The sequence below is a fragment of the Sceloporus occidentalis genome, unplaced genomic scaffold (genome assembly GCF_023333645.1).
Source record: "Sceloporus occidentalis isolate IW3139 unplaced genomic scaffold, rSceOcc1.0.p SCAF_13, whole genome shotgun sequence".
NCBI classification, from domain to species: Eukaryota; Metazoa; Chordata; class Lepidosauria; order Squamata; family Phrynosomatidae; genus Sceloporus; species Sceloporus occidentalis.
This window is the reverse complement of record NW_028316993.1, coordinates 15,531,479-15,544,981: the sequence shown is the minus strand read 5'-3', so window position 1 is coordinate 15,544,981 and position 13,503 is coordinate 15,531,479. Positions and strand designations below refer to the sequence as shown.

Here is a 13,503-nt window from a genome sequence, read left to right as displayed (position 1 = left end):
GTCACCCAGATTGTTCATACCAGAACCAGGGCTTCAGCTGTGTGTTGTCCAAATAGGACTACGCTAGAAATGGGGGGCAATGGGCTTTTTAGCCTGTGCAGAAAAGGCAGAGGGCATTTTTTAAGCAGCAGAAAAAGTGGGGTAACAGAGGCTTCATCAGGACTGTCCTTGCCAATTTGGGACAGTTGGAGGGTTTGTGTGACATATGTGTGTTGCTACATAGAAACATACACTCGCACAGACACTGTACATCATAAAACCTTTGTATCCTGGCATAAGAGATTGTGGACCTTTCTGCTGAGAGTCAAGGTTGGATAAATTGCTGCACGGCTTGCCACAATATTTTGGGAGGCTGCAAGGCAGCAAGGGTTCACTGGGCCACCCAAACTGTTACAGATAGTACGGAAGAGAAATAGCCCACTATTCCAGGTCTGAACGGGGAGCCTCCCGAGAACAGATCGGCCTCTCTCAGAAGCATTTTTCCTCTGTTTGCTTGGCAAGGGTTGGTACAAGGAGTCATTAAGACACAGTTGCAGGCAAATCCAGCAGCAGAGGGCATGAAGCAGGCCCTTTTGCAAGGGAAATGAGGGAGAAGCTTAAAAAATTAAATTCAGAGCAGGGATTAAGGCTCCCAGCTGGGGTTTTTTTTGCAACTTCCAGGGAGGAGAGGAGTGTGGTGGAGTTGCTTAGCGACTGACAGTGGAGCCTCTCTGCCAAGCCCTTTGCATTTATAAGCAAAGAAGTTGGAGGGGAGATGGTGGTGGTGGTAGCCATGGGGTGGAGTGGGGAGAAGGACAGTCCGGGGTTGCCACTTGAACACACACTTGCACAAGCATGGCAAGTGTGAAAGGGGTGAGAGCAGCAAGCTCTTGGTTTGGGCAAGGGCAAATTGGGCAACTCCCTTGTTGCAACAGCTCCACTGGCTGCCAGTCTCATTCCAGGCATCATTCAAAGTGCTGCATTTGACCTACACAGCTCTAGGCTAAAAAAGGGTAGGCTGCATCTACCCTGCAGAAGTAATGCAGTTTGACATCGTTTTAACTGCCATGGCTCAATGCTATGGAATTCTGGGGTTTGTAGTTTTGTCAGCTATTTAGTCAGAGTGCTCTTGTGCCACAACAAACTACAAATCCCAGCATTCCACAGCATCGTGCCATGGCAGTTAATGGTGAATCAAACTGCATTAATTCTTCAGGGTGGCTGCAGCCCTGTACAGCTCAGGGCCAGGCTTTTAAGATCTACAGGGGAGACATTTCTGCCTATCCATCACCTTTATAGGCACAGTTGGTGGGAACGTGGGAGAAGGCTTCTCTGTGGCTGCTCCCGCACTTTGGAACTCTCTCCCTAGGGAAGCTAGGATGGCTCCTTCTTGGTTGCCTTTTCAGCAGCAGGTTAGACCTTTCTGCTCCAGCAAGCCTTTGGAAATGGATTTTTAACAAGAAAAGGACTTTTTAATGGTGCGGCACTGTTTTTAATCTTTGTTTTAGGGCAGGATTTTAAATGGTTTTAATTCTGCTGTTATTTAATAGTGTTTTCATTTTGCATGTTTTTAATTTTACATGTGGTTTTTTTTACTGAATTTTCTGCTTTTTTTGTGACATGTCCTGAATCCCAGTCCGGAGGAAAGACAAATAAAGGGATGGGTGGGTGAGAGGGTGAATTGAACAGGTTGAATGCTGGCTGTTGGAGCACCCCCCTGGGTTGCCAACTGACCAGCAGAGAAAACCTCAGATGGCCTGCTCCTCTGTCTTTAACAGCGGCATGTTATGTAGGAAGCAGAACTCAGTGCTTTTCATTGCAAGGAGAGGAATCCAGCCACTTGGTCCTGTTTGCACAGCAAGCTGGCATTTAAAGACACAAGATACAGGGGCACTACCATCTACATCTGGGAACCTAGGGGCCCTCTTTTTAGCCCTGTGAGGTTGGCTACAGCTGAAATAATCTGTCTGCAATAATCCCTGAAAAGTAAAAAGTACCCTGAGGATATGTAAAGGATGTGCCTTCAAGTCACCTGTTGTCTCTGATGGTTGCTGAAACAGTCCAAGTCAGGGCCATTTACTAAGGTCCTGTTTTCACTGACTTGGGGGCAGCTTCGAGTATCCAGGCTCCAGAGCTGCGCTGACTTGCGTTGGTTACCTTAGCCCTCCATCCTGACACCAGAAAACTGTTCACACAGGCATCCCATTGTGCAACTGCTGTGGTGTCAAGTCACTTGCTTCTGAGGTCAGAATGTGGTGCCCAGCCTCGCTTGCATGGCTGGGCATCTTGTTCTGACCTCAGAGTGAAGAAGCCCATAGTGGTAGTGGTTGTGCCAGGCAGCACAAAAGAACACCCATGCAATGAGCCGTCTTGCATCAAATGGAGCAACTGGGGACTTTTTAAAATCTGCAGTAAGAGGGTTATAACCCAGGTTTGGTGCTGAAAAGCCCAGACATTGCTCGGGATGTTCATGTCAGACTCGGGGATTGGACTTTGTGTCGTGTGGTCTCCCTGCTGAGAAGATGTGGGGAGGATAGCTTATTTGGCTTGTACAGACAGGGCCCAAGTCTTCTGGGGGGGGGGGGGAGAGGAGGACCTCAAGGAGTCTTATATTCTTTTGCAAGTTCTCTCAGTATACCACACCCCTATGTTCACTGCAGTGGTGGATATGACAAAAATGTATGCCATCTCCTAGCCTTTGTGCGTGGAGGAAGCTCTCTAAACAGCCAGCTGCGTGGCCACACTGACGCATTGCCAAAAAACCAGAGGACAAAAGAAGATGCTGATTTGCATCACATTTGCACATGCTAATTTGTATGTACCGATGCACACTGAAAAATAATTGCCACATAGAAATACAATGTGTCTCAGTGCACATTGCACATGGGATTTCACATTCTGGATTGCGTTTGCTTCTTTCGCACAATGGGACCCCAGCACTGGCATATATTGTACAATGTTTCTATTCTGTGTAGCGGTTGTGCAGGGTTGACCTAGTGTCTCTCCAGATGTGGATATTTATGGTATTCTGAGGGGATATTGGATTGTAGACAGAATTTCATGGCTACAGATACTGTAAAGGTATCAGATCCTGTCTGATTTTGGAAGCTAAGCTGGGTCAACCCAGGTTAGAACTTGGATGAGAGACTGCCAATGAACACCAGGTGCTGTAGGGCATATTTCAGAGGAATGAACCCATAGAGCCACCACTGAGGATCACTTGCCTAAGAAAACCCTCTGAAATTCATGTGGCTGACAGGTGACTTAAAGGTACACACATAGTCTGCCTATATGTCTGATTATTCTGTTAGGATTTTTAAGTACCTCCAGAGTGCAGCAAATTTGTTTTTGCATATCATGGGGTTCACTGGCCTTGTGTTCTGGTGGCCTAATTCTGGCCTCCTTTCTGTCGACACTCACCACTCGCTTGCTAAAAGAAGGCAGGATAGTAAACTGTGGCTGCTAGGCCTGAATCCAGGTCAGGCTTTTCCTTTAAGGTGAGCTCAGGAGTGGAATACAGCTCAAGTGGAGCCAGTTCTTGAAATCTGTTTCCTGGCCTCCCTGCCGTCTCTAGGTAATGCAGCCCATATGGTCCCAGGGACGCCATCCAGAATCCAAGCCGGCGGCCACAAGGCAGAGCAAAGCGAGCTAGCAGGAAAGCAGCTATTAACCTGCCTATTCCTCACTGGGGCCGCTTTCTGAAACCAGATGACTCAATCCGACTTCCGGGTCCGTTGGAGAAATGTTCTAAAAGCTCCTCTGCATGGCTATGTTTTGTTTTGTTTTTTTGACAGGGCAGCGATGTGGCAGTTGATCCTTGGAGGCGTCCTGTCTCTTTTCAACAATGCTCTGATGTAACAAAAAAAGGCTAAGAGAGGTGGCTGTGAGTCAGCTCGCCCCGATTCAGAGATCATGTCTGCCATGAACGCAAAGGGTGGCCTTCAGCAAATCTTCCAAGCTCTGATTCTGACTCTTCCCATCTGCAGCCAGGGCTCTGACAGCAGTTCCTATTCTAAATTTTGAAAGATCGTCCAGAGGGCAGAAATCTCCCTCTAAAATAAGTCCAGTATTTGGATTAGCTACTTTCAAGTTCAGGCTAAGACCCAGAGCAAAGACAATGTGGAGGTCACTCTCTGCAATGGAATGGATGGTAGGGGAGATCCTAGTTCCTATGCCTGCACAGCCATTAAATTCATCAGAACCTGGAAAAAAGTTACTTTCTTTTCGATTACACCCCAGTGAAATGTAAGCCACCAACTGCGCCTCCTAGTAGAAGGATAGTACTTTTTGAAAAGTTCCTTTTTGGACGATGCTCCAGCCAGAGCTTGGAAAAATGTCACTTTTTGAGTGTCATGGCATGGAAACCACCAGCTGCCATGAGAATCTACTTCCAATGCCTGCTCAGCCATTAAGTTCACCAGCGACGAAGCTCAGCATTCCATAGCATGGAGCCATGGCAGTTAAAAGTAGCATCAAACTGCATTATTTGTACAGTGCAGATTAGACTTTACTTTACCTCTTGATGAGGCTGGCACTGAAAACAATGACCACACTATTCTCATCTTTGTAATCTCCTCCTCTTCCTCACCTTGTCTTTGCCAAATAATTTGACTCAAATATTTTGTTATAACCAAAAGACCCAGTGTAACTAGGTGGGCAAAGCGGAGAATGTTTTAAACCTTGAGGCAGTTCATCTGTTCTACTTTCTCGCTTGGCTTGTGGGGGGTGGAGAGGGAACCCTCCACATGTGCAGATATGGAGTTCATCTGAAATATTAGAATGGTCAGATGCAAATGCGGAGGTGCACGAACCGCAACGTCGGTCCCGGGAGCGTTATGAGATGTGTGCCTTGTTTGCCTGGCTGACCCTTTCGACATGACATAGTGGAGCATCTGCTGTTGCATTCCGGCTGCTTCGCCTCTCAAAGCTGTACGTGGGGAAATATTTTCCTTGCTTCGCTTCACATAGTCTCACCCTGACAAAGACAGGGGCATCCGGGCGAACAGGACAACAGATTCCACTATGCAGCTGCAGCGTGATGCGCCTCCCAGCTCCCCACTAAATTGGATGGGTAGGATGTGGGTGCAAATGAGATCTGTGGGTGGAGGCTGACATGATCGGGGAGAAAAACCTGCAAGGAGTCTCCGCCCTGGATCTTATTACTAGTTCCAACTAGAGCAGACACATTGAATCAACTGAGGAATGGTGAATCAATGTGTAGTAATTTTTTGTGAGGGTTTTTTGGGCTATGGGGCCATGTTCTAGAACAGCTTATTCCTGATGTTTCACCGGCAGCTGTGGTTGGCACCTTCAGAGAACTTCTCTGAAGATGCCAGCCACAGCTGCTGGTGAAACGTCAGGAATAAACTCTTCTAGAACATGGCCTCATAGCCTGAAAACCCCATAAAAAACTATGGATGCTGACCATGGAAGCCTTCGACTTAACAATGTGTAGTAAATCCCATTGATTCAGTAGGTCTGTTCTATTTGGGACTCAAAACAGGATTCAGGCTAATATCAATAAGTGCAGTGCCATGGCCATTAACCAGGAGAGCCAGTGTGATATAATGGTGTGAGCATTGGATTATGAAGACCAGGGTCTGAATCCTTGCTCAGCCATAGAAACACACTGGATGAATGTGGGAAAGTCACATTCTCTCAGCCTCAGAGGAAGGCCATGGGAAAACATCCTCTGAACAGACCTTGCCAAGAGAACCCTATGGCTTCATCTGTAGAAATAATGCAGTTTGACACCACTTTAACTGCCTTGGCTCCATGACATGGGATTCTGGGATTTGTAGTTTGTTGCAGCACCAGAGCTCTCCAACAGTGACGGCTCAAATGTCTCACAAAACCACAGTTTCCAGAGTTATATAGCACCGAGCCATGACAGTTAAAGTGGTATCAAGCTGGATCATTTCTGCAGTGTGGAAGCAGCCATAGACTCACAATAACAGATTTTCCCAGTTCACAAAACCCGATTACATGGCAAGCTGAGATCTCTGGCCCTGAAATGCTTTTTACTCTATTCAAAAATTGAAATTGAGATGCATTAGCAGTATAGTGTTGATTTTTGCACTTGTGTCGTTCAGACCTATTGTAGCAGGCATCCAAAGCCTCTCACTGCTAAGAAGTAAAGTACTTTTAAGCCCTGTCTCTTGAATGAAAAGACTTGGTTGCAGAAATTGAATCGCAATTTGAAAACGGGCACGGAGAACAACAGAACAATATCTTGGCTCTTTGGCAATTTGGCGCACTGAAGTCATGAAATTCCTGCATTCAACTGTATTGTCTGTGAATTTGGGTTGCCTTTCTCCCATCAGGAATTTCTCCAAGAGAGGAATGTGCACCTTTTGGATGCAATTCGATGCAAAGGTAGGTGAATGGAGGTCTTATCTGAAACACACCCATTCTTGAGGTTTTGATTTAGGCAACCTTGGGTACAAGTACAGTGTAGAAATAATGCACTCTGACACCATTTTAAGTGCTGTAGCTCCATCCGATGGAACCCTGGGATTTATAGTTTTTCAAGGTCTTTTGCTTTTTCTTCTAAAGCATGCTGGTCTCTCAAAAAGTTCCATCCAGGATTCCGTAGGATGGAGCCTTGTCAGTTAAAGTGGCGTCAAACTGAATTATATCTACAGTGTAGATGCACCTTTCAACAGCCAGCATGGCATAGTGGTTTGAATGTTGGACTATGACTCTGGAGACTAGGGTTTGATTCCCAGCTGGGCCATGTAAACCCACTTGGGCAAGTCACACTCTCTCAGCCTCAGGGGAAAGCAACGGCAAACCTCTAAACAACTCATGCCAAGAAAGCCCCATGAAAGCCTTAGGGTCGCCATAGGTTAGAAATGAGTTGAAGGCACACAACAACAACAGGCATACTTCGAATCTGATCAGTTATCAGGGGACTGTTTTCCCATTCCCCTCACTTGTGTTTTCCCCCTCTAAAATTTTTTTTTGTGTTTTAAAAATATATATTTGCAAAGCTGGGTTTTTTGTTGAATCTCCTGACACCTCTCTCCTGTTTGAGGATGGTAATAGCTATTCTAGTAACACAGAGATTGGCATTTGGAGAAGGAGTTCTCTGCTAGTGTCTCATATTCTCATATACTGTACTAATATACTAACCAAGAAGTTGCGGGTTTCTCTGTGGATGTAAGACATGATGGGTTTTGCAGAACAGAATTGCACATTCACATTCAGTATATCTTTAGTTCACTGAAAAATTGCACCTTGCAGGTCTGAGGCTGCTATCACACTGCAGAATTATGCAGTTTGACACTGCTTGAAGTGTTAGAGATTTGTAGTTTGCTGTGGCACCAGAGCTCCCTGACAGAGAAGGCTAAATACCTCCCAAAATAATAATGTTTATTGATTTACAACACCCTTTCCACCAAAAGGGTGTAGCATCCAACTTATATAATCAAAAATGGACAATCAAAACACAACACTATAAAATGCTAAAATGCTAAACTATTATGCTAAAAATTGCAAATCCCAGAATTCCACAGCACGGAGCCGTGGCAGTTAACGTGATGCCAAACTACATTAATTCTGCATTGTGGTAGCAGCCTGAATGAATTGCTGCAGATCCAGCAGGAGCTTCGTATCACCTCATCTCACCTCAAATGCCGAGTATTCTGAGCAAATTAGAAACTCAACATTGCACATGATTGTGCAGAGCAGCGTATGAGTTTACTACACAGGCAGCCTTCTTCAAGCTGTTGCTCTCTTGACAAGGTGTATTACAACTCCCATGAGCCTGAGGCCAGTGGCTGGCGATGGTGGGAGTCCAGTGCGCCAAGGCGATGCCAACTTGGGGGCAGGAAGGTATAGTGCTAGAGGCAGCCTTGGATACAATGTCTTAGATTAGGGGTGTCCCTCAAGATGTTGTTGGATTGCAAATCCCATCAACCCTAAGCAGTATGGGAGAGGTTGTGGGAGTTGTAGTCCAACAACATTTGCAAGGCTACATAAGTCCCATCCCTTTGGAGATGGACAGAGATCTCTCCAAGATTCAACTTGGCAAGCTATTCCTACCCGATCCTTGAAAGATTCTGTGCCTTTAGGTGCATGTTGTGTTTACAGACAGGGACAACCTAAGAATTGCAAAGGAAAACAAAGCCTGCAGCAGTGATTACATGAGTGAGCAGCTCCTGCTACCCAGGCTTAAAGATCAAAGAGGATTTACAGGGTCGTCGTACAAATTGATATTTAATTTTAGTTACAACGCAGGTGTTGCTTGGAGTAGATCATAGGTGGTGCAGGGAGGGTGAGAAGCTCAGTGCACTGGATGCAAAGAACTGGGCTCAATGAGAACCAAATTCAGAGGTACCTATATTAGGCCAGGGAGTAACTTCATGGGATCAGTTCCTAAAGGGACCTCCAAACAGCCTGGGAAAACAATTATTACTATTGGCTGGAATTCAGTGTGGGACTGTGGTGTAATGGTTTGAGCATTGGACTATAACTCTGGAGACCAGGATTCGACTCCTGGCTCAGCCATGTAAACCCACTGGGTGACCTTGGGCAAGTGACACTCTCTCAGCCTCAGAGGATGGCAATGGCAAACCCCTCCTAAGAAACTTGCCAAGAAAACCCCATGATAGGGTCACCTTAGGGTTGCCATAAATTGGAAAAAACTTGAAAGCACACAACAACAACAACAACAACAACAACAACAACAATGTGGATTTACATCTGCGAGAAGTGGAATTGAGCTGTTTTGCAAATCCATCAAGTTCTATGTAGAGAAGTGACCATTGCACAAAGAGGCCAATGTGCATTGGGCACTGAAGCACACCAGGAACTCCTAATGCACACCTGGACACCAGTCTGGGAGTGCTGATGTACACTGGTAGAGCCAAATGCACATTTGGACACTCTTGCTGCTGCCCTGATATTCCTCTTTGTGATTCACTAGGAAGACTTAGTAGCACCCCTGCTATGTAGCTAAGCATGCATAAAGTTAATCAGTGTATACCGCAATATAGAATTGCAGCTTTAGAGATCATCTGCACTGTGGAAATAATCCAGTTTGGCACTGCTTGAACTGCCATGGTTCCATGCTATGGAATTTCGGGGTCTGTAGTTTTGTGAGATATTTAGGCTCCTCTGTCGGAGAGCTCTGAGGCCACAACAAACTCCAAACCCAGGATTCCATAGCATGGAGCCATAGCAGTTAAAGCAGTGTCAACCTGGATTATTTCACCAGTGTGGATGCAGCCATGGCATACATTCTTTAAACAAGCCACCAATATAATAGTAAACCTATATTCTACAATAACCAAAGACACCACTCCTAACTGCAGATTATGCAGTGAGAACAATAGTACATTGTAGTGGGATATTTTAGATGTGAAACAAAGGCAGTTAAGGTGAGATGCGATGGAGGTTTGTGAAGTTACACTGGCTGTGAAGAATGAAGATGGAAAATTCTTCTCTCCTTCTCAGGAGAATGCTACTTAAATTGACTCTGAATCTGCAGATGTATGGCTTTTGATGGTCTTACACAGTTTTCACTCATTTTAAATGCCTTTGTTTCTAGTTCTCAGACAGCGCAATATGTTTATCATCTACCAAAATGTCTCTCGCTGTTTTAAATTAAGACGTTCTTGCCTGCTGCTCCAAAGACCTTGGCTACAGGGCAGGTTATAAATATTATAATAAATAAATGTTTATTACTGCTGTAAACTTTTATCATGGTCTGAGTTATGCAACTTTACATATGCAGTTGGGCCTCCATATCCATGGATTCTTTATCCACGGATCCAACCAACCACAGTTTGTAAATGTTTTTAAAAATTCTAAAAAGCAAATCTTTGTTTGCCATTTTATATAAGAGCAACCATTTTCCTGTGCCATTTTATATAATGAGACTTGAGCTTCTATGGAGTTTGGTATCCATGGGGGTTCCTGGAATCAAACCCTAGCGGATACCAAGGCCGCACTGTAGGCAGCTATGTAGAAGAGGTGCCAGAAAACCCTATTGTGAAGATACATAGGAGGACAAGAGTGTCCCAATGTGCTATGACTTGAGCTCTGTCAATGTGCATTGGCACTCCCTAGCTTGTGTCTTGATGTACAATGGGACTGATGTGCCATTTTGTATTGGTCTTGGCAGACATCAGTTCTGTTGTTTTTCAGTCCTATTGTGTATCAATCACTTTGCCAGCTCCTCTATATGTAATAATGCAGCAGCAGCCCCTTATTGGATATGGATATTATGGAACTGCTCAATTCTAATTCCCGTAGATGTAACTTCACTTATGAAAATGTCAATCCCCAATAGAATTCTGGCCTCTTTTATTGCAATAACACTGCATCAGAATCCAATTGACTCCCAAAAGTGCTAAATTACAACTCCTAGGGAACCCAAGCGAACATGGATGACATGGCGTTGATGGGCATTGTAGTCCCATATGTTGGGAAGCTGCCAAGTTAGGGGAAGCCAGTGCTGGGTCATTCAAGAAAACAGACTAGCCGTACATTCAGAACAGACAAAAGGAAGCATCTCTTTACACAATGAAGAATCAAGTGGCTGAATTCACTGCCATGGAGCATGCAAGGCTTTTAAAAAGGAGGAAATGGACAAATTCATAGAAGAAGAATGTAGGAAGCTACCTTATAGTTCATCGGATGGTTTTGTTCACCTACCCCAGCATTATCTATTCTGGCAGCATGCTTCTACAGTCTCGGAAATAAAGGTCTGACTCTTACACATTCACAGTTTGGAAAAATGAATCTCACAGCTGGCATGGCTTCGGGCCATGCTTGCTGGGGGATTCTGGGGGCTGCAGTCCAAAAAGTAACTTTATGAAGCTCTGTACACATCTCCATGACTACCTAATACTTCTGTTTGGGGATGCTAGAAACTGACTGCCAGGCCTTTTGCAGTACAAAGCAGAATGATGAAAGACCCAGATGTTACCACAAGCTATGGTTTCTCCTGGAAGGGAAATGCTATTTATGGCTTTTGGTTCTGAGAATAAAGTGAAGCCTCCTTATGCAGTGGCAGTACAGTTGAATAACACCAGTTCTGTACAGGAAAGTCTTCTTGCCCTCCTACCCGCCATCCTTCTCTGAAGGGAAATAAAATGCTAGCCCACTTGGAATATTGGCCTGATCCAGGGAGAGGTTTTCTTATTGAATGTCAGGCAAACTCTTTCAGGACAGGCAGTCCATAATGCCAGAGCTTCTTGTTTAAAAATCCCTAATAAGCTTTTACTAGTTCCCTGGAGCAGCCTCTTTAAATCTGGTGCTCTCAGGATGTAGTTGCATTACAATGCCCACCATTCCCAACCAGCATGGCTGAGGGGGCTTGATGGATTTTGTAGTACAACCCTTTCTGCAGAGCACTGGGTTGGAAAAGGCTGCTCTAGAGTTTCCTGGAGTACAGTTTGGAGGAAAGAAAGAAACTACTGTACTGAAATAAATAAAATGGAATTTGGATGGGAGAGTATCAACAAATACAGTACCAGGCTAGATTTCTGAGGAAGGGGCTTGTAAAACCACCTCTGAGTATTCCTTGCCTAGGAAAACCCTATGAAATCCATGTGGTCACCATAAGTCAACAGGCGACTTGAAGGCACATACACAAGAATCATTTAATTTTGCTCGGCTGTTGCTATGGGTAAGCAGCTGCGGTCTTTGCAAAGTTTCCAGGGAGCATGCCTTGTTGCACTCAGTGTTAATTATTTCTGCTTAAGCATGGATGAAATCAGGTCCTTTTATTCATGACTTTCAGTGCACACTTCATCGAAGGCAAGGCAGGGGACTCGCATCCCTCCAGACGTTGCTTGATTGCAGCTCCCATAACCCTTGCGTGTGTGAGGCTGATGGGAGTTGGGGAAGAAGCAAGCCCACCCCACACAGAGGGCCACAGCTTTCCCTCCACCAACTAAGCGTACTGTATATACTCGACTATAAGTCGACCCCATGTATAAATCGAGGGCAAGTTTTAGGGCCAAAATTATGGAGTTTGATATGACCCTTGGATAAGTCGAAGGTAAAACTTAGGGGCATGTAACAAAGGATCTAATGAAGCAAAGGAAAACAATGCCAAAGAACTTACAAAATTCCAGCAGACAGCTGGAAATTGCAGCTGGATGGATAAGAAAACAGGGAGGTCAGTGCTTCCAGGACAAATAACACTCCTGCCTTTCACCAGGGGATAGTTCCTGTTTTTTAAAAAATAAGAGTTAAAGTACAATACTTCCATTGACCCATGGATAAGTCGACTAAGATTTTTTGGGGTCAATTTTTTGGCCTAAATTTTTAGGCGTATACATGAGTATGTACAGTATTTGTCAGAGATGCAAGGAGTAGGGAAACTTGAGAAATTCAGGTTTGCAAATTCCATTACAAACAGACCTGATGTGCTAATTGGGACGTCATTACCCCACAACTTTGACATTCCCCAGTGTTCTTATGTGCTTTCAAGTCCATGCCAATGTACAGCTCTCTTGGCAAGATGTCTTTAGATGATATTTGCCATTGCCTTCCTCTAAGGCTGAGCAACCAGGGTCCAAGTCCCCGCTTGCCCATGAAAACCTAGCGGGTAACTTTGGACAAGCCATACTCTCTCAGCCTCATAGGAAGCCCAAAGAAAAACTTCTCTGAACAGATCTTGCCAAGAAAAAATCCCTTGATAGGTTTGGGGTCTTTATAAGTCGGAAATCATGGGGTGCTGTTGGCAAGATTTGTTCAGAGGGTGTTTGCCTTTGCTGTTCTATATGGATGAGAGAGTGTGGCATGTCCAAGGCCGCCCAGTGAGTTTCCATGCCTGAGTGGGGATGCATACTCGGTCTCTGGAGTCATAGTCCAATGCTCAACTCAATAATAATAATAATAATAATAATAATAATAATAATAATAATAATAATAATAATATATTTATATCCCGCCCAATCACAAGGAATCCTCATTACACCATTCCAGGTAAAAGCAAATCATCTGGAAACACTGCCAAGCAGCTACAGCAGCATCTGCAGCTGCTGCTGGTGTCCATGTCATTGGTCAGTGCATCTGTTCTGGGTTTGAGTCTGAACTGTCAAGGAACTATCCAAGGACTCAAACCTATTTTGGTAACAGGGTGCAGTACCTTGTACAATTCCATGGAAGTGGAAGCCACCAACCACCTCTCTTTCTATCTGTGTATGTGTCTTCACTTCACTTGTCAACCTATAGTGACCCAATGAATTTCATAGCATTTTCTTAGGCAAGGAATACTCAGAGGAAAGCTTCCAAGAGCAGACAGGATCTAATGCTGCCAGGGAATGTAAGCCTATTCACCATCAATAGTGGCTCACAGTTAATCATGTATACCATTTTTACAAAAATTAAAATCATAACAGCAACACTGTTGCTCTTCGCAGTAAAGCCAGAATGGCTTCCAAACATTTTCAGTCTGTCTGTCTGATCAACCAAATGCTTCCATTGATTCGCTTTCCAATTAAATCTACTGGAATGTGTGGCTTTTAATGCTGCCTCCCCCGCTCCCCAAAACCAGCATCATTT

The 13,503-nt window shown here is 44.7% G+C and overlaps 1 protein-coding gene across 3 annotated transcripts in view; it reads right to left on the bottom strand.

The window, feature by feature from the left end:
• The window catches only part of DLGAP3 (DLG associated protein 3), a 185,153-nt gene that overhangs the window by 102,013 nt on the left and 69,637 nt on the right, over positions 1–13,503 (bottom strand). The gene's annotated exons all lie outside the window — the stretch shown is intronic.